Source organism: Gossypium raimondii, chromosome 9 (genome assembly GCF_025698545.1).
Source record: "Gossypium raimondii isolate GPD5lz chromosome 9, ASM2569854v1, whole genome shotgun sequence".
NCBI classification, from domain to species: Eukaryota; Viridiplantae; Streptophyta; class Magnoliopsida; order Malvales; family Malvaceae; genus Gossypium; species Gossypium raimondii.
The window spans coordinates 15,298,474-15,314,589 of NC_068573.1; the positions used below are offsets into that span (position 1 = coordinate 15,298,474).

General features: G+C 40.3%; 9 non-coding genes and 16 pseudogenes across 9 annotated transcripts; all 25 read right to left on the reverse strand.

The window, feature by feature from the left end:
- Positions 1 to 169: 169 nt before the first annotated feature.
- On the reverse strand, positions 170 to 288 carry LOC128033022 (5S ribosomal RNA). Its single transcript, XR_008189357.1, has one exon. It is a non-coding gene; the product is annotated as a 5S ribosomal RNA (ribosomal RNA).
- A 2,563-nt stretch (positions 289 to 2,851) lies between these two features.
- Positions 2,852 to 2,971, reverse strand: LOC128033200 (5S ribosomal RNA; annotated as a pseudogene).
- Positions 2,972 to 4,028: 1,057 nt separating this feature from the next.
- On the reverse strand, positions 4,029 to 4,148 carry LOC128033501 (5S ribosomal RNA; annotated as a pseudogene).
- Positions 4,149 to 4,334: 186 nt separating this feature from the next.
- On the reverse strand, positions 4,335 to 4,453 carry LOC128033391 (5S ribosomal RNA; annotated as a pseudogene).
- Positions 4,454 to 5,225: 772 nt separating this feature from the next.
- LOC128033518 (5S ribosomal RNA) lies at positions 5,226 to 5,343 on the reverse strand (annotated as a pseudogene).
- Positions 5,344 to 7,611: 2,268 nt separating this feature from the next.
- LOC128033237 (5S ribosomal RNA) lies at positions 7,612 to 7,731 on the reverse strand (annotated as a pseudogene).
- A 182-nt stretch (positions 7,732 to 7,913) lies between these two features.
- On the reverse strand, positions 7,914 to 8,032 carry LOC128033443 (5S ribosomal RNA; annotated as a pseudogene).
- A 181-nt stretch (positions 8,033 to 8,213) lies between these two features.
- Positions 8,214 to 8,333, reverse strand: LOC128033320 (5S ribosomal RNA; annotated as a pseudogene).
- Positions 8,334 to 9,106: 773 nt separating this feature from the next.
- LOC128033306 (5S ribosomal RNA) lies at positions 9,107 to 9,225 on the reverse strand (annotated as a pseudogene).
- Positions 9,226 to 9,709: 484 nt separating this feature from the next.
- Positions 9,710 to 9,828, reverse strand: LOC128033078 (5S ribosomal RNA). The gene has a single exon (XR_008189414.1). It is a non-coding gene; the product is annotated as a 5S ribosomal RNA (ribosomal RNA).
- Positions 9,829 to 10,013: 185 nt separating this feature from the next.
- On the reverse strand, positions 10,014 to 10,132 carry LOC128033436 (5S ribosomal RNA; annotated as a pseudogene).
- Positions 10,133 to 10,317: 185 nt separating this feature from the next.
- Positions 10,318 to 10,436, reverse strand: LOC128033230 (5S ribosomal RNA). Its single transcript, XR_008189509.1, has one exon. It is a non-coding gene; the product is annotated as a 5S ribosomal RNA (ribosomal RNA).
- A 185-nt stretch (positions 10,437 to 10,621) lies between these two features.
- Positions 10,622 to 10,742, reverse strand: LOC128033021 (5S ribosomal RNA). The gene has a single exon (XR_008189356.1). It is a non-coding gene; the product is annotated as a 5S ribosomal RNA (ribosomal RNA).
- Positions 10,743 to 10,925: 183 nt separating this feature from the next.
- On the reverse strand, positions 10,926 to 11,045 carry LOC128033170 (5S ribosomal RNA; annotated as a pseudogene).
- A 760-nt stretch (positions 11,046 to 11,805) lies between these two features.
- Positions 11,806 to 11,921, reverse strand: LOC128033400 (5S ribosomal RNA; annotated as a pseudogene).
- Positions 11,922 to 12,396: 475 nt separating this feature from the next.
- LOC128033125 (5S ribosomal RNA) lies at positions 12,397 to 12,515 on the reverse strand. Its single transcript, XR_008189461.1, has one exon. It is a non-coding gene; the product is annotated as a 5S ribosomal RNA (ribosomal RNA).
- A 183-nt stretch (positions 12,516 to 12,698) lies between these two features.
- LOC128033199 (5S ribosomal RNA) lies at positions 12,699 to 12,814 on the reverse strand (annotated as a pseudogene).
- A 185-nt stretch (positions 12,815 to 12,999) lies between these two features.
- LOC128033062 (5S ribosomal RNA) lies at positions 13,000 to 13,118 on the reverse strand. The gene has a single exon (XR_008189398.1). It is a non-coding gene; the product is annotated as a 5S ribosomal RNA (ribosomal RNA).
- Positions 13,119 to 13,302: 184 nt separating this feature from the next.
- On the reverse strand, positions 13,303 to 13,422 carry LOC128033335 (5S ribosomal RNA; annotated as a pseudogene).
- Positions 13,423 to 13,606: 184 nt separating this feature from the next.
- Positions 13,607 to 13,725, reverse strand: LOC128032837 (5S ribosomal RNA). Its single transcript, XR_008189177.1, has one exon. It is a non-coding gene; the product is annotated as a 5S ribosomal RNA (ribosomal RNA).
- Positions 13,726 to 13,936: 211 nt separating this feature from the next.
- LOC128033363 (5S ribosomal RNA) lies at positions 13,937 to 14,058 on the reverse strand (annotated as a pseudogene).
- Positions 14,059 to 14,240: 182 nt separating this feature from the next.
- Positions 14,241 to 14,360, reverse strand: LOC128033506 (5S ribosomal RNA; annotated as a pseudogene).
- Positions 14,361 to 14,540: 180 nt separating this feature from the next.
- Positions 14,541 to 14,659, reverse strand: LOC128033512 (5S ribosomal RNA). Its single transcript, XR_008189559.1, has one exon. It is a non-coding gene; the product is annotated as a 5S ribosomal RNA (ribosomal RNA).
- A 184-nt stretch (positions 14,660 to 14,843) lies between these two features.
- On the reverse strand, positions 14,844 to 14,962 carry LOC128033278 (5S ribosomal RNA). Its single transcript, XR_008189517.1, has one exon. It is a non-coding gene; the product is annotated as a 5S ribosomal RNA (ribosomal RNA).
- A 476-nt stretch (positions 14,963 to 15,438) lies between these two features.
- LOC128033179 (5S ribosomal RNA) lies at positions 15,439 to 15,558 on the reverse strand (annotated as a pseudogene).
- Between the last annotated feature and the right edge of the window lie 558 nt (positions 15,559 to 16,116).

Sequence of the window (16,116 nt, forward strand, 5' to 3'; positions counted from 1 at the left end):
AATCTATTCATATAAAGGCGCAAATCGTGGCACTTGCGCCTCGAGTTTAAATGCAAATTCGACCATATATCGTTTCAAATTATTTATTTCACAAAACATAAATAACGAATGAGTTACACCACGTCGAGAAAATGCAACTAAAAAAAAGATTATATGAAATAAAATGGGAGGGGTGCAACACGAGGACTTCCCAAGAGGTCACCCACCCTAGTACTACTCTCGCCCAAGCACGCTTAACTGCGGAGTTCTGATGGGATCTGGTGTATTAGTGCCGGTATGATCGCACCCGTCAACTCTTGCGTAACCTATTCATATAAAGGCTGCCTGTTATCGTACTTGAGCCTCAAATTTGAATACAAATTCGACAAAATATCGTTTCAATTTATTTATTTCACAAAACGCAAATAACGAATGAGTTACACCACGTCGAGCGCAACTAAAAAACATTATATGAAATAAAATTGAAGGGTGCAACACGAGATTTCCTGTGAGGTCACCCATTCTAGTACTACTCGCCAAGCACGCTTCACTGCGGAGTTACGATGGGATCCGGATTTTTAGTCTTTGGTATGATCGCACCAAATCAACTCTTGCGCAATCTATTCATATAAAGGTCGCTTGCCCCTTATCGCACTTGCCTCGAATTTATATGCAAATTCGACGAAATATCGTTCAAATTATTTATTTCACAAAATGAAAATAACGAATGAGTTACACCTCGCCGAGAAAATGCAACTAAAAAAACATTATATGAAATAAAATGGGAGGGTGCAACACGAGGACTTCCGGAGGTCACCCATCCTAGTACTACTCTCACCGAACGCTTAAGCGAAGAGTTACGATGGGATCCGATTGCATTAGTCTTTGGTATGATCGCATCCGTCAATTCTTCTTAATCTATTCATATAAAGGCGCCCTTATCGCACTTTAGCCTCAATTTTAATGCAAATTAGGCCAAATATCGTTTCAAATTATATATTTCACAAAACGCAAATAACGAATGAGTTACACCACGCCGAGAAAATGCAACTAAATAAAACATTATATGAAATAAAATAGGAGGGTGCAACACGAGGACTTCCCAGAGTTCACCCATCCTAGTACTACTCTGCGCCAAGCAAACTTAGCTGCGAGTTACGATGGGATCCGGTGCATTAGTCTTTGGTATGATAGCACCAAATCAACTCATGCGCAATCTATTTAGATAAAGGCGCACCTTATCGCAATTGCGCTCAATTTAAATGCAAATTAGACCAAATATCGTTTCAAATTATTTATTTCACAAAACGCAAATAACGAATGACTTACACCACGTCGAGAAAATGCAACTAAAAAAAACATTATATGAAATAAAATAGGAGGTGCAACACGAGGACATCCAGGAGGTCACCCACCTAGTACTACTCTCTCGCAAGCAGGCTTAGCTCATGGAGTTACGATGGGATCCGGTGCATTAGTCTGGTATGATCGCACCCGTCAACTCTTGCATAATCTATTCATATAAAGGCTGCACCTTATCGCAATTCGCCTCGAATTCAAATGCAAATTCGACCAAATATCGTTTCAAATTATTTATTTCACAAAGCGCAAATAACGAATGAGTTACACCACGTCGAGAAAATGCAACTAAAAAAACATTATATGAAATAAAATGGGAGGGTGCAACACGAGGACTTAGAAGAGGTCACCCATCCTAGTACTACTCTCGCCAAGCACGCTTAAGCGAAGAGCTCGATGGGATCCGATTGCATTAGTCTTGGTATGATCGCACCAAATCAACTCTTGCGCAATCTATTAATATAAAGGCGCCCTTATCGCCTTGCGCCTCAATTTAAATGCAAATTCGACCAAATATCGTTCAAATTATTTATTTCACAAAAGCGCAAATAACGAATGAGTTACACCAAGTCGAGAAAATGCAACTAAAAAAAGATTATATGAAATAAAATAGAAGGGTGCAACACGAGGACTTCGAGAGGTCACCCATCCTAGTACTACTCTCGCCAAGCACGCAGTTAGCTGCGGAGTTACGATGGGATCCGGTTTATTAGTCTTTGTTATGATCGCACGCGTCAACTCTTCATAATCTATTCATATAAAGGCGCCTTATCGCACTTGGCCTCGAATTTAAATGCAAATTGATGAAATATAATTTCAAATTATTTATTTCACAAAAGCGAAAATAACGAATGAGTTACACCATGTCGAGAAAATGCAACTAAAAAACATTATATGAAATAAAATGGGAGGGTGCAACACGAGGACTTCCCAGAGCTCACCCATCCTAGTACTACTCTCGCCAAGCACGCTTCCTTTGAAGAGTTACGATGGGATCCGGTGCATTAGTCTGGTATGATCGCACTTCCAAATCAACTCTTGCGCAATCTATTCATATAAAGGATGCCCCTTATCGCAGTTGCGCCTCGAATTTAAATGAAAATTCGAGCAAATATCGCTTCAAATTATTTATTTCACACAACGAAAATAACGAATGAGTTACACCACGTCGAGAAAATGCAACTAAAAAAAACATTATATAAAATAAAATGGGAGGGGTGCAACACACGGACTTCGAGGAGGTCACCCATCCTAGTACTACTCTCGCCCAAGCAAGCTTAAGCTGCAGAGTTACGATGGGATCCAAGCGATAGTCTTTGGTATGATCGCATCCAAATCAACTCTTGCTTAATCTATTCATATAAAGGTGCCCTTATCGCACTTGCCTCAATTTTAATGCAAATTCGCCAAATATAATTTCAAATTATATATTTCACAAAGCGCAAATAACGAATGAGTTACACCACGTCGAGAAAATGCAACTAAAAAAAAGATTATATGAAATAAAATGGGAGGGGTGCAACACGAGGACTTCCCAGGAGGTCACCCATCTTAGTACTAGTCTCGCCCAAGCAAACTTAACTGCAGAGTTTTGATGGGATCCGGTGCATTAGTCTTTGGTATGATCGCATCCCGTCAACTCATGCATAATCTATTCATATAAAGGCGCCCTTATCGCACTTGCGCCTCGAATTTTAATGCAAATTCGCCAAATATCGTTTCAAATTATATATTTCACAAAAGCATAAATAACGAATGAGTTACACCACGTCGAGAAAATGCAACTAAAAAAAGATTATATGAAATAAAATGGGGGTGCAACACGAGGACTTCCGGAGGTCACCCATCTTAGTACTACTCGCCAAGCAAACTTAGCTGCAGAGTTTTGATGGGATTGGTGCATTCTCACGGTATGATCGCGTCAACTCATGCATAATCTATTCAGAATAAAGGCACCTTATCGCTTAATTGCCTCAATTTAAATGCAAATTCGACCAAATATCGTTTCAAATTATTTATTTCACAAAGCACGCAAATAACGAATGAGTTACACCACGCCGAGAAAATGCAACTAAAAAAACATCATATGAAATAAAATGGGAGGGTGCAACACGAGGACTTCCAAGAGGTCACCCATCCTAGTACTACTCTCGTCCAAGCACGCTTAATCGAGCGATTCGATGGGATCCGGTGCATTAGTCTTTGGAATGATCGCTAAATCAACTCTTGCGCAATCTATTCATATAAAGGCGCCTCACATCGCACTTAGCCTCGTGTTTAAATGCAAATTTGGCCAAATATCGTTTCAAATTATTTATTTGTAAAACGCAAATAACGAATGAGTTACACCACGTCGAGAAAATGCAACTAAAAATTTATATGAAATAAAATAGAAGGGTGCAACACGAGGACTTAGGAGGTCACCCATCCTAGTACTACTCGCCCAAGCACGCTTAAGCGAAGAGTTACGATGGGATCCGGTGCATTAGTCTTTGGTATGATCGCACCGTCAACTCTTGCGCAATCTATTCATATAAAGTGCTTTCATCAGCACTTGCGCCTCGAGTTTAAATGCAAATTCGACCATATATCGTTTCAAATTATTTATTTCACAAAACATAAATAACGAATGAGTTACACCACGTCGAGAAAATGCAACTAAAAAAAAGATTATATGAAATAAAATGGGAGGGGTGCAACACGAGGACTTCCCAAGAGGTCACCCACCCTAGTACTACTCTCGCCCAAGCACGCTTAAGCTGCGGAGTTACGATGGGATCGGTGTATTAGTCTTTGGTATGATCGCTTCAAATCAACTCTTGCGTAACCTATTCATATAAAGGTGCTTTTGTTATCGTACTTGAGCCTCAAATTTGAATACAAATTCGACAAAATATTGTTTCAATTTATTTATTTCACAAAACGCAAATAACGAATCAGTTACACCACGTCGAGAAACTGCAACTAAAAAAAACATTATATGAAATAAAATTGAAGGGGTGCAACACGAGGATTTCCAAGGAGGTCACCCATTCTAGTACTACTCTCGCCCAAGCACGCTTCACTGCGGAGTTACGATGGGATCCGGTTTTTAGTCTTTGGTATGATCGCATTCAAATCAACTCTTGCGCAATCTATTCATATAAAGGTCGCCCTTATCGCACTTGCGCCTCAATTTATATGCAAATTAAATGAAATATCGCTTCAAATTATTTATTTCACAAAGCGAAAATAACGAATGAGTTACACCTCGTCGAGAAAATGCAACTAAAAAAACATTATATGAAATAAAATGGGAGGGTGCAACACGAGGACTTCCGGAGGTCACCCATCCTAGTACTACTCTCACACGAGCACGCTTAATGAAGAGTTACGATGGGATCCGGTGCATTAGTCTTTGGTATGATCGCATCCGTCAACTCTTGCATAATCTATTCATATAAGCGCCGACCCTTATCGCACTTGCGCCTCAATTTAAATGCAAATTCACCAAATATCGTTCAAATTATTTATTTCACAAAAGGAAAATAACGAATGAGTCACACCACGTCGAGAAAATGCAACTAAAAAAACATTATATGGAATAAAATGGGAGGGTGCAACACGAAGACTTCCGAGGAGGTCACCATGCTAGTACTACTCCCGCCAAGCAAGCTTAAGCTGCGAGTTACGATGGGATCCGATTGCATTAGTCTTTGGTATGATCGCATCAATCAACTCTTGCGCAATCTATTCATATAAAGGCGCCCTTATCGCACTTAGCCTCGAATTTAAATGCAAATTAGACCAAATATCGTTCAAATTATTTATTTCACAAAGGAAAAGAACGAATGAGTTACGGCGTCGAGAAAATGTAACTAAAAAAACATTATATGAAATAAAATGGGAGGGTGCAACATGAGAACTTCCTAGGAGGTCACCCATCCTAGTACTACTCTCGCCAAGCACGCTTAGCGGGGAGTTCGATGGGATCCAGGTGCATTAGTCTTTGGTATGATCGCACCCGATTAACACCGGCACAATCTATACATATAAAGGTCGCCCTTATCGCACTTGCGCCTCAATTTAAATGCAAATTAGACCAAATATCGTTTCAAATTATTTATTTCACTGGCGTAAATAACAAAAGAGTCACACCACGTCGAGAAAATGGAACTAAATAAAACAATATATGAAATAAAATGGGAGGGTGCAACACGAGGACTTCCTGGAGGTCACCCATCCTAGTACTACTCTCTCCCAAGCACGCTTAACTCTGAGTTACGATGGGATCCGGTGCATAAGTCTTTGGTATGATCGCACCGTCAACTCTTGCCCCTCTATTCATATAAAGGCGCCCTTATCGCACTTGCGCCTCAATTTAAATACAAATTAGACCAAATATCGTTAAAATTATTTATTTCACAAAAGCGAAAATAACGAATGAGTTACACCACGTCGAGAAAATGCAACTAAATAAAAACATTATATGAAATAAAATGGGAGGGGTGCAACACGAGGACTTCCCAGAGGTCATACCCATCCTAGTACTACTCTGCCCAAGCACGCTTAAATGCGGAGTTCGATGGGATCCGGTGCATTAGTCTTTGGAATGATCGCTTTTAATCAACTCTTGCATAATCTATTCATATAAAGGCTTCCCTTATCGCACTTGCGCCTAGAATTTAAAGGCAAATTCAACCAAATATCGTTTCAAATTATTTATTTCACAAAACGAAAATAACGAATAGGTTACACCACGTCGAGAAAATGCAACTAAAAAACATTATATGAAATAAAATGGGAGGGTGTAACACGAGGACTTCCCGGAGGTCACCTATCCTAGTACTACTCTCGCCAAGCGAAGCTTAAGCTGCGGAGTTACGATGGGATCCGGTGCATTAATCTTTGGTATGATCGCACCGTCAACTCTTGCTTAATCTATTCATATAAAGGTGCCCTTATCGCACTTAGCCTCGAATTTAAATGCAAATTAGGACCAAATATCGTTTCAAATTATTTATTTCACAAAAGCGCAAATAACGAATGAGTTACACCACGCCGAGAAAATGCAACTAAAAAAATTATATGAAATAAAATAGAAGGGTGCAACACGAGGACTTCCCAAGAGGTCACCCATCCTAGTACTACTCTCGCCAAGCACGTTAATGAAGAGTTACGATGGGATCCGGTGCATTCTTTCTTTGGTATGATCGCACCGTCAACTCTTGCGCAATCTATTCATATAAAAGTCGCTTACAGCACTTAGCCTCGAGTTTAAATGCAAATTGACAAAATATCGTTTCAAATTATTTATTTCACAAAGCGCAAATAACGAATGAGTTACACCACGTCGAAAGCGCAACTAAAAAAACATTATATGAAATAAAATAGGAGGGTGCAACACGAGGACTTCCCGGAGGTCACCATCCTAGTACTACTCTCGCCAAGCACGGTTAGCTGCGGAGTTACGATGGGATCCGGTTCATTAGTCTTTGGTATGATCGCACCCGTCAACTCTTGCGCAATCTATTCATATAAAGGTTGCCCTTATCGCACTTAGCCTCGAATTTAAATGCAAATTCGACCAATTATCGTTCAAATTATTTATTTCACAAAAGCGAAAATAACGAATGAGTTACACCACGTCGAGAAAATGCAACTAAAAAAACATTATATGAAATAAAATGGGAGGGTGCAACACGAGGACTTCCAGAGGTCACCCATCCTAGTACTACTCTCGCCCAAGCAAGCTTAGCTGCGAGTTACGATGCGATCCGATGCATTAGTCTTTGGTATGATCGCATCCGTCAACTCTTGCACAATCTATTCATATAAAGGCTGCCCCTTATCGCACTTGCGCCTCGAATTTTAATGCAAATTTGGCCAAATATCGTTTCAAATTATATATTTCACAAAACGCAAATAACGAATGAGTTACACCATGTCGAGAAAATGCAACTAAAAAAAAGATTATATGAAATAAAATGGGAGGGGTGCAACACGAGGACTTCGAGAGCTCACCCATCTTAGTACTACTCTCCCAAGCAAACTTAAGCTGCGAGTTTTGATGGGATCCGGTGCATTAGTCTTTGATACGATCCGCACAAATCAACTCATGCATAATCTATTAGGATAAAGGCTGCAACTTATCGCAATTGCGCCTCGAATTTAAATGCAAATTCGACCAAATATCGTTTCAAATTATTTATTTCACAAAACGCAAATAACGAATGAGTTACACCTCGTCGAGAAAATGCAACTAAAAAAAACATTATATGAAATAAAATGGGAGGGGTGCAACACGAGGACTTCCCAAGAGGTCACCCATCCTAGTACTACTCTCGCCCAAGCACGCTTAAGCTGAGCGATTACGATGGGATCCGGTGCATTAGTGCTGGAATGATCGCACCCGTCAACTCTTGCGCAATCTATTCATATAAACGCTGCCTCCTGTCGTACTTGCGCCTCGTGTTTAAATGCAAATTTGGCCAAATATCGTTTCAAATTATTTATTTCAGAAAACGCAAATAACGAATGAGTTACACCACGTCGAGAAAATGCAACTAAAAAAAATTATATGAAATAAAATAGAAGGGGTGCAACACGAGGACTTCCCAGGAGGTCACCCATCCTAGTACTACTCTCGCCCAAGCAAGCTTAAGCTGCGAGTTACGATGCGATCCGGTGCATTAGTCTTGGTATGATCGCATCCGTCAACTCTTCTTAATCTATTCATATAAAGGTGCCCTTATCGCACTTGCGCCTCGAATTTTAATGCAAATTCGGCCAAATATCGTTTCAAATTATATATTTCACAAAACTCAAATAACGAATGAGTTACACCATGTCGAGAAAATGCAACTAAAAAAAAGATTATATGAAATAAAATGGGAGGGGTGCAACACGAGGACTTCCCAGGAGGTCACCCATCTTAGTACTACTCTCGCCCAAGCAAACTTAACTGCAGAGTTTTGATGGGATCCGGTGCATTAGTCTTTGGTATGATCGCTTTTGTCAACTCATGCATAATCTATTAGGATAAAGGTCGCACCTTATCATAATTGCCTCAAATTTAAATGCAAATTCGACCAAATATCGTTTCAAATTATTTATTTCACAAAAGCGCAAATAACGAATGAGTTACACCTCGTCGAGAAAATGCAACTAAAAAAAACATTATATGAAATAAAATGGGAGGGGTGCAACACGAGGACTTCCCAAGAGGTCACCCATCCTAGAACTACTCTCGCCAAGCATGCTTAAGCGAGCAGTTACGATGGGATCCGGTGCATTAGTCTTTGGAATGATCGGACCCGTCAACTCTTGCGTAATCTATTCATATAAAGGTCGCCTCACATCGCACTTAGCCTCGTGTTTAAATGCAAATTTGGCCAAATATCGTTTCAAATTATTTATTTGTAAAGCATAAATAACGAATGAGTTACACCACGTCGAGAAAATGCAACTAAAAAAATTATATGAAATAAAATAGAAGGGGTGCAACACGAGGACATCAGGAGGTCACCCATCCTAGTACTACTCTCGCCAAGCACGCTTAAGCGAAGAGTTCGATGGGATCGGTGCATTAGTTTGGTATGATCGCTTTTGTAAACTTTTTGCAATCTATTCATATAAAAGTCGCCTCATCGCACTTAGCCTCGAGTTTAAATGCAAATTGACCATATATCGTTTCAAATTATTTATTTGACAAAGCGTAAATAACGAATGAGTTACACCACGTCGAGAAAATGCAACTAAAAAAAAGATTATATGAAATAAAATGGGAGGGGTGCAACACGAGGACTTCCCAAGAGGTCACCCACCCTAGTACTACTCTCGCCAAGCACGCTTAACTGCGGAGTTACGATGGGATCCGGTGTATTAGTCTTTGGTATGATCGCACAAATCAACTCTTGCGTAACCTATTCATATAAAGGCTGCCTGTTATCGTACTTGAGCCTCAAATTTGAATACAAATTCGACAAAATATCGTTTCAATTTATTTATTTCACAAAACGCAAATAACGAATGAGTTACACCACGTCGAGAAACTGCAACTAAAAAAAACATTATATGAAATAAAATTGGAGGGGTGCAACACGAGGATTTCCAGAGGTCACCCATTCTAGTACTACTCTCGCCTAAGCACGCTTCCTGCGGAGTTACGATGGGATCCGGTGCATTAGTCTTTGGTATGATCGCACCAAATCAACTCTTGCATAATCTATTCATATAAAGGTGACCCTTATCGCGATTCGCCTCGAATTTAAATGCAAATTCGACCAAATATCGTTTCAAATTAGTTATTTCACAAAAGGAAAATAACGAATGAGTCACACCACGTCGAGAAAATGCAACTAAAAAAAACATTATATGAAATAAAATGGGAGGGGTGCAACACGAAGACTTCCCAGGAGGTCACCCATGCTACTACTACTCCCGCCCAAGCAAGCTTAACTGCAGAGTTCTGATGGGATCCAGTGCATTAGTGCTGGTATGATCGCATCCGTCAACTCTTGCGCAATCTATTCATATAAAGGCTGCCCCTTATCGCACTTGCGCCTCGAATTTAAATGCAAGTTCGACCAGATATCGTTTCAAATTATTTATTTCACAAAAGGAAAAGAACGAATGGGTTACACGACGTCGAGAAAATGCTACTAAAAAAAAACATTATATGAAATAAAATGGGAGGGGTGCAACATCAGAACTTCCTAGGAGGTCACCCATCCTAGTACTACTCTCGCCCAAGCACGCTTAACTAGGAGTTCTGATGGGATCCGGTGCATTAGTCTTTGGTATGATCGCTTTTGTTAACACCAAAGACAATCTATACATATAAAGCTGCCCCTTATCGCACTTGCGCCTCGAATTTAAATGCAAATTAGACCAAATATCGTTTCAAATTATTTATTTCACAAAACGTAAATAACAAAAGAGTTACACCACGTCGAGAAAATGGAACTAAATAAAAACAATATATAAAATAAAATGGGAGGGGTGCAACACGAGGACTTCCCAGGAGGTCACCCATCCTAGTACTACTCTCTCCCAAGCACGCTTAACTACAGAGTTCTGATGGGATCCGGTGCATTAGTGCTGGTATGATCGCACCCGTCAACTCTTGCCCACTCTATTCATATAAAGGTTGCCCCTTATCGCACTTGCGCCTCGAATTTAAATACAAATTCGACCAAATATCATTTCAAATTATTTATTTCACAAAACGAAAATAACGAATGAGTTACACCACGTCAAGAAAATGAAACTAAATAAAAACATTATATGAAATAAAATGGGAGGGGTGCAACACGAGGACTTCCCAGGAGGTCATACCCATCCTAGTACTACTCTCGCCCAAGCACGCTTAAATGCGGAGTTCTGATGGGATCCGGTGCATTAGTGCTGGAATGATCGCACCCGTCAACTCTTGCGCAATCTATTCATATAAAGGCTTCCCTTTATCGCACTTGCGCCTAGAATTTAAATGCAAATTCGACCAAATATCGTTTCAAATTATTTATTTCACAAAACGAAAATAACGAATAAGTTACACCACGTCGAGAAAATGCAACTAAAAAAAAATTATATGAAATAAAATGGGAGGGGTGTAACACGAGGACTTCCCATGAGGTCACCCATCCTAGTACTACTCTCGCCCAAGCACGCTTAACTGCGGAGTTCTGATGGGATCCGGTGCATTAATCTTTGGTATGATCATGACCGTCAACTCTTGCGCAATCTATTCATATAAAGGTGCCCTTATCGCACTTGCGCCTCGAATTTAAATGCAAATTCGACCAAGTATCGTTTCAAATCATTTATTTAACAAAACGCAAATAACGAATGAGTTACACCACGTCGAGAAAATGCAACTAAAAAAACATTATATGAAATAAAATAGAAGGGGTGCAACACGAGGACTTCCCAAGAGGTCACCCATCCTAGTACTACTCTCGCCCAAGCACGGTTAGCGAAGAGTTCGATGGGATCCGGTGCATTCTTCTTTGGTATGATCGCTTTTGTCAACTCTTGCGCAATCTATTCATATAAAGGTCGCTTCATCGCACTTAGCCTCGAGTTTAAATGCAAATTCGACAAAATATCGTTTCAAGTTATTTATTTACAAAAGCATAAATAACGAATGAGTTACACCACGTCGAGCGCAACTAAAAAAACATTATATGAAATAAAATAGGAGGGTGCAACACGAGGACTTCCCGGAGGTCACCCATCCAAGTACTACTCTCGCCAAGCACGGTTAGCTGCGGAGTTACGATGGGATCCGGTTCATTAGTCTTGGTACCGTCAACTCTTGCGCAATCTATTCATATAAAGGTTGCCCTTATCGCACTTAGCCTCAATTTAAATGCAAATTAGACCAATTATCGTTCAAATTATTTATTTCACAAAGCGAAAATAACGAATGAGTTACACCACGTCGAGAAAATGCAACTAAAAAAACATTATATGAAATAAAATGGGAGGGTGCAACACGAGGACTTCCGGAGGTCACCCATCCTAGTACTACTCTCGCCCTAGCACGCTTAAGCGAGGAGTTCGATGGGATCCGGTGCATTAGTGTTGGTATGATCGCAAATCAACTCTTGCGCAATCTATTCATATAAAGGTGCCCTTATTGCACTTGCGCCTCAATTTAAATGCAAATTAGACCAAATATCGTTTCAAATTATTTATTTCACAAAGCGAAAATAACGAATGAGTTGCACCACGTCGAGAAAATGCAACTAAAAAACATTATATGAAATAAAATGGGAGGGTGCAACACGAGGACTTTCAGAGGTCACCCATCCTAGTACTACTCTCGCCAAGCACGCTTAAGCGAAGAGTTACGATGGGATCCGGTGCATTAGTCTTTGGTATGATCGCACCCGTCAACTCTTGCGCAATCTATTCATATAAAGGTGCCCTTATCGCACTTGCGCCTCGAATTTAAATGCAAATTCGACCAAATATCGTTTCAAATTATTTATTTCACAAAACGAAAATAACGAATGAGTTACACCACGTCGAGAAAATGCAACTAAAAAAAACATTATATGAAATAAAATGGGAGGGGTGCAACACGCGGACTTCTCAGAAGGTCACCCATCCTAGTACTACTCTTCCCCAAGCACGCTTGACTGCAGAGTTCTGATGGGATCCGGTTCATTAGTGCTGGAATGATTGCACCCGTCAACTGTTGTGCAATCTATTCATATAAAGGCTGCCCTTTATCGCACTTGCGCCTCGAATTTAAATGCAAATTCGTCCAAATATCGTTTCAAATTATTTATTTCACAAAACGTAAATAACGAATGTGTTACACCACGTCGAGAAAATGCAAGCGAATAAAAATATTATATGAAATAAAATCGAGGGTGCAACACGAGGACTTCGAGAGGTCACCATCCTAGTACTACTCTCGCCCAAGCACGCTTAATTGCGGGGTTCTGATGGGATCCGGTTCATTAGTGCTGGAATGATCGCACCCGTCAACTGTTGCGCAATCTATTCATATAAAGATTGCCCTTTATCGCACTTGCGCCGCGAATTTAAATGCAAATTAGACCAAATATCGTTTCAAATTATTTATTTCACAAAACGTCAGTAACAAATGAGTTAGACCACGTCGAGAAAATTGAACTAAAGAAAAACATTATATGAAATAAAATGGGAGGGGTGCAACACGAGGACTTCCCAGGAGGTCACCCATCCTACTACTACTCTCTCCCAAGCACGCTTAACAGCAGAGTTCTGATGGGATCCGGTGCATTAGTGTTGGTATGATCGCACCCGTCAACTCTTGCGCACTCTATTCATATAAAGTTTGCCCCATATCGCACTTGCCCCTCGAATTTAAATGCAAATTCGACCAAATATCGTTTCAAATTATTTATTTCACAAAACGAAAATAACTAATGAGTTATACCACGTCGAGAAAATGCAGCTAAAAAAAACATTATATGAAATAAAATGGAAGGGGTGCAACACAAGGACTTCCCAGGAGGTCACCAATCCTAGTACTACTCTCGCCCAAGCACGCTTAACTACGGAGTTTTGATCGGATCCGGTGCATTAGTCTTTGGTATGATCGCTTTCCGTCAACTCTTGCGCACTCTATTCATATAAAGTCGCCCTTATCGCACTTGCGCCTCGAATTTAAATGCAAATTCGACCATATATCGTTTCAAAGTATTTATTTCACAAAACGTAAATAACAAATGAGTTACACCACGTAAAGAAAATTCAACTAAATAAAAACATTATATGAAATAAAATGGGAAGGGTGCAACACGAGGACCTCCCAGGAGGTCACCCATCCTTGTACTACTCTCGCCCAAGCACGCTTAACTGCAGAGTTCTGATGGGATCATGTGCATTAGTGCTGGTATGATCGCACCCGTCAACTTTTGCGCACTCTATTCATATAAAGGCTGCCCCTTATCGCACTTGCGCCTCGAATTTAAATGCAAATTCGACCATATATCGTTTCAAAGTATTTATTTCACAAAACGAAAATAACGAATGAGTTACACCACGTCGAGAAAATGAAACTAAAAAAAACATTATATGAAATAAAATGGGAGGGGTGCAACACGAGGACTTCTCAGAAGGTCTCCCATCCTAGTACTACTTCCCAAGAGGTCACCCATCCTAGTACTACTCCCGCCCAAGCACGCTTAACTAAAGAGTTCTGATGGGATCCGGTGCATTAGCGCTGGTATGATCGCAAATCAATTCTTGCGCAATCTATTCATATAAAGGCTGCCCCCTGTCGCACTTGCGCCTCGAGTTTAAATGCAAATTCGGCCAAATATCGTTTCAAATTCTTTTTTTCACAAAATGCAAATAACGAATGAGTTACACCACGTCGAGAAAATGCAACTAAAAAAAAGATTATATGAAATAAAATGGGAGGGGTGCAACACGAGGACATCCCAGGAGGTCACCCATCCTAGTACTACTCTCGCACAAGCAGACTTAACTGCGGAGTTACGATGGGATCCGGTGCATTAGTCTTTGGTATGATCGCTTTGAAATCAACTCTTGCGCAACCTATTCATATAAAGGTCGGTCATTAACGTATTTGAGCCTCAAATTTGAATATAAATTCGACCAAATATCGTTTCATTTATTTCACAAAATGCAAATAACGAATGTGTTACACTACGTCGAGAAAATGCGACTAAAAAAACATTATATGAAATAAAATGGGAGCGGTGCAACACGAGGACTTCCCAGGGGGTCACCCATCGTAGTACTACTCTCGCCTAAGCACGCTTAACTGCGGAGTTCTGATGGGATCCAGTGCATTAGTGCTGGTATGATCGCACCCGTCAACTCTTGCGCAACCTATTCATATAGTGGCTGCCTCTTATCGCATTTGAGCTTCGAATTTGAATACAAATTCGAAAAAATATCGTTTCAAATTATTTTTTTCACAAAACGTAAATAACGAATGAGTTACACCACGTCGAGAAAATGCAACTAAAAAAAACATGATTTGAAATGAAATGGGAGTGGTGCAACACGAGGACTTCCCAAAAGGTCACCCATCCTAGTACTACTCTCGCCCAAGCACGCTTAACTACAGAGTTCTGATGGGATCCGGTGCCTTAGTGCTGGTATGATCGCACCGTCAACTCTTGCGCAATCTATTCATAAAAAGGCGCCTCCGTCGCACTTGCGCCTCGAGTTTAAATGCAAATTGACCAAATATCGTTTCAAATTCTTTATTTCACAAAACGCAAATAACGAATGAGTTACACCACGCAGAGAAAATACAACTAAAAAAACATTATATGAAATAAAATGGGAGGGTGCAACACGAGGACTTCCCAAGAGGTCACCCATCCTAATCTTGCTCTCGCCAAGCACGCTTAAGCTGCGGAGTTACGATGGGATCCGGTGCATTAGTCTTTGGTATGATCGCACCATCAACTCTTGCGCAACCTATTCATATAAATGTTGCCTGATATATTACTTGAGCCTCAGATTTGAATACAAATTCGACAAAATATCGTTTCAAATTATTTATTTCACAAAGCGCAAATAAGGAATGAGTTACGACGCCGAGAAATGCAACTAAAAAACATTATATGAAATAAAATAGAAGGGGTGCAACACGAGGACTTCCTAAGAGGTCACCCATCCTAGTACTATTCTCGCCCAAGCACGCTTAACTGAAGAGTTCTAATGGGATCCGGTGCATTAGTCTTTGGTATGATCGCACCGTCAACTCTTGCGCAATCTATTCATATAAAGGCGCCCTTATCGCACTTGCGCCTCGAATTTAAATGCAAATTAGACCAAATATCGTTCAAATTATTTATTTCACAAAACGCAAATAACGAATGAGTTACAGCGCCGAGAAAATGCAACTAAAAAACATTATATGAAATAAAATGGGAGGGTGCAACACGAGGACTTCCTAGAGGTCACCCATCCTAGTACTACTCTCGCCAAGCACGCTTAGCGAAGAGTTACGATGGGATCCGGTGTATTAGTCTTTGGTATGATCGCACCCGTCAACTCTTGCGCAATCTATTCATATAAAGGTTGCCCCCTGTCGCACTTGTGCCTCGAGTTTAAATGCAAATTCGGCCAAATATCGTTTCAAATTATTTATTTCACAAAACGCAAATAACGAATGAGTTACGGCGCCGAGAAATGCAACTAAAAAACATTATATGAAATAAAATAGAAGGGTGCAACACGAGGACTTCCTAAGAGGTCACCCATCCTAGTACTATTCTCGCCAAGCACGCTTAAGCGAAGAGTTACGATGGGATC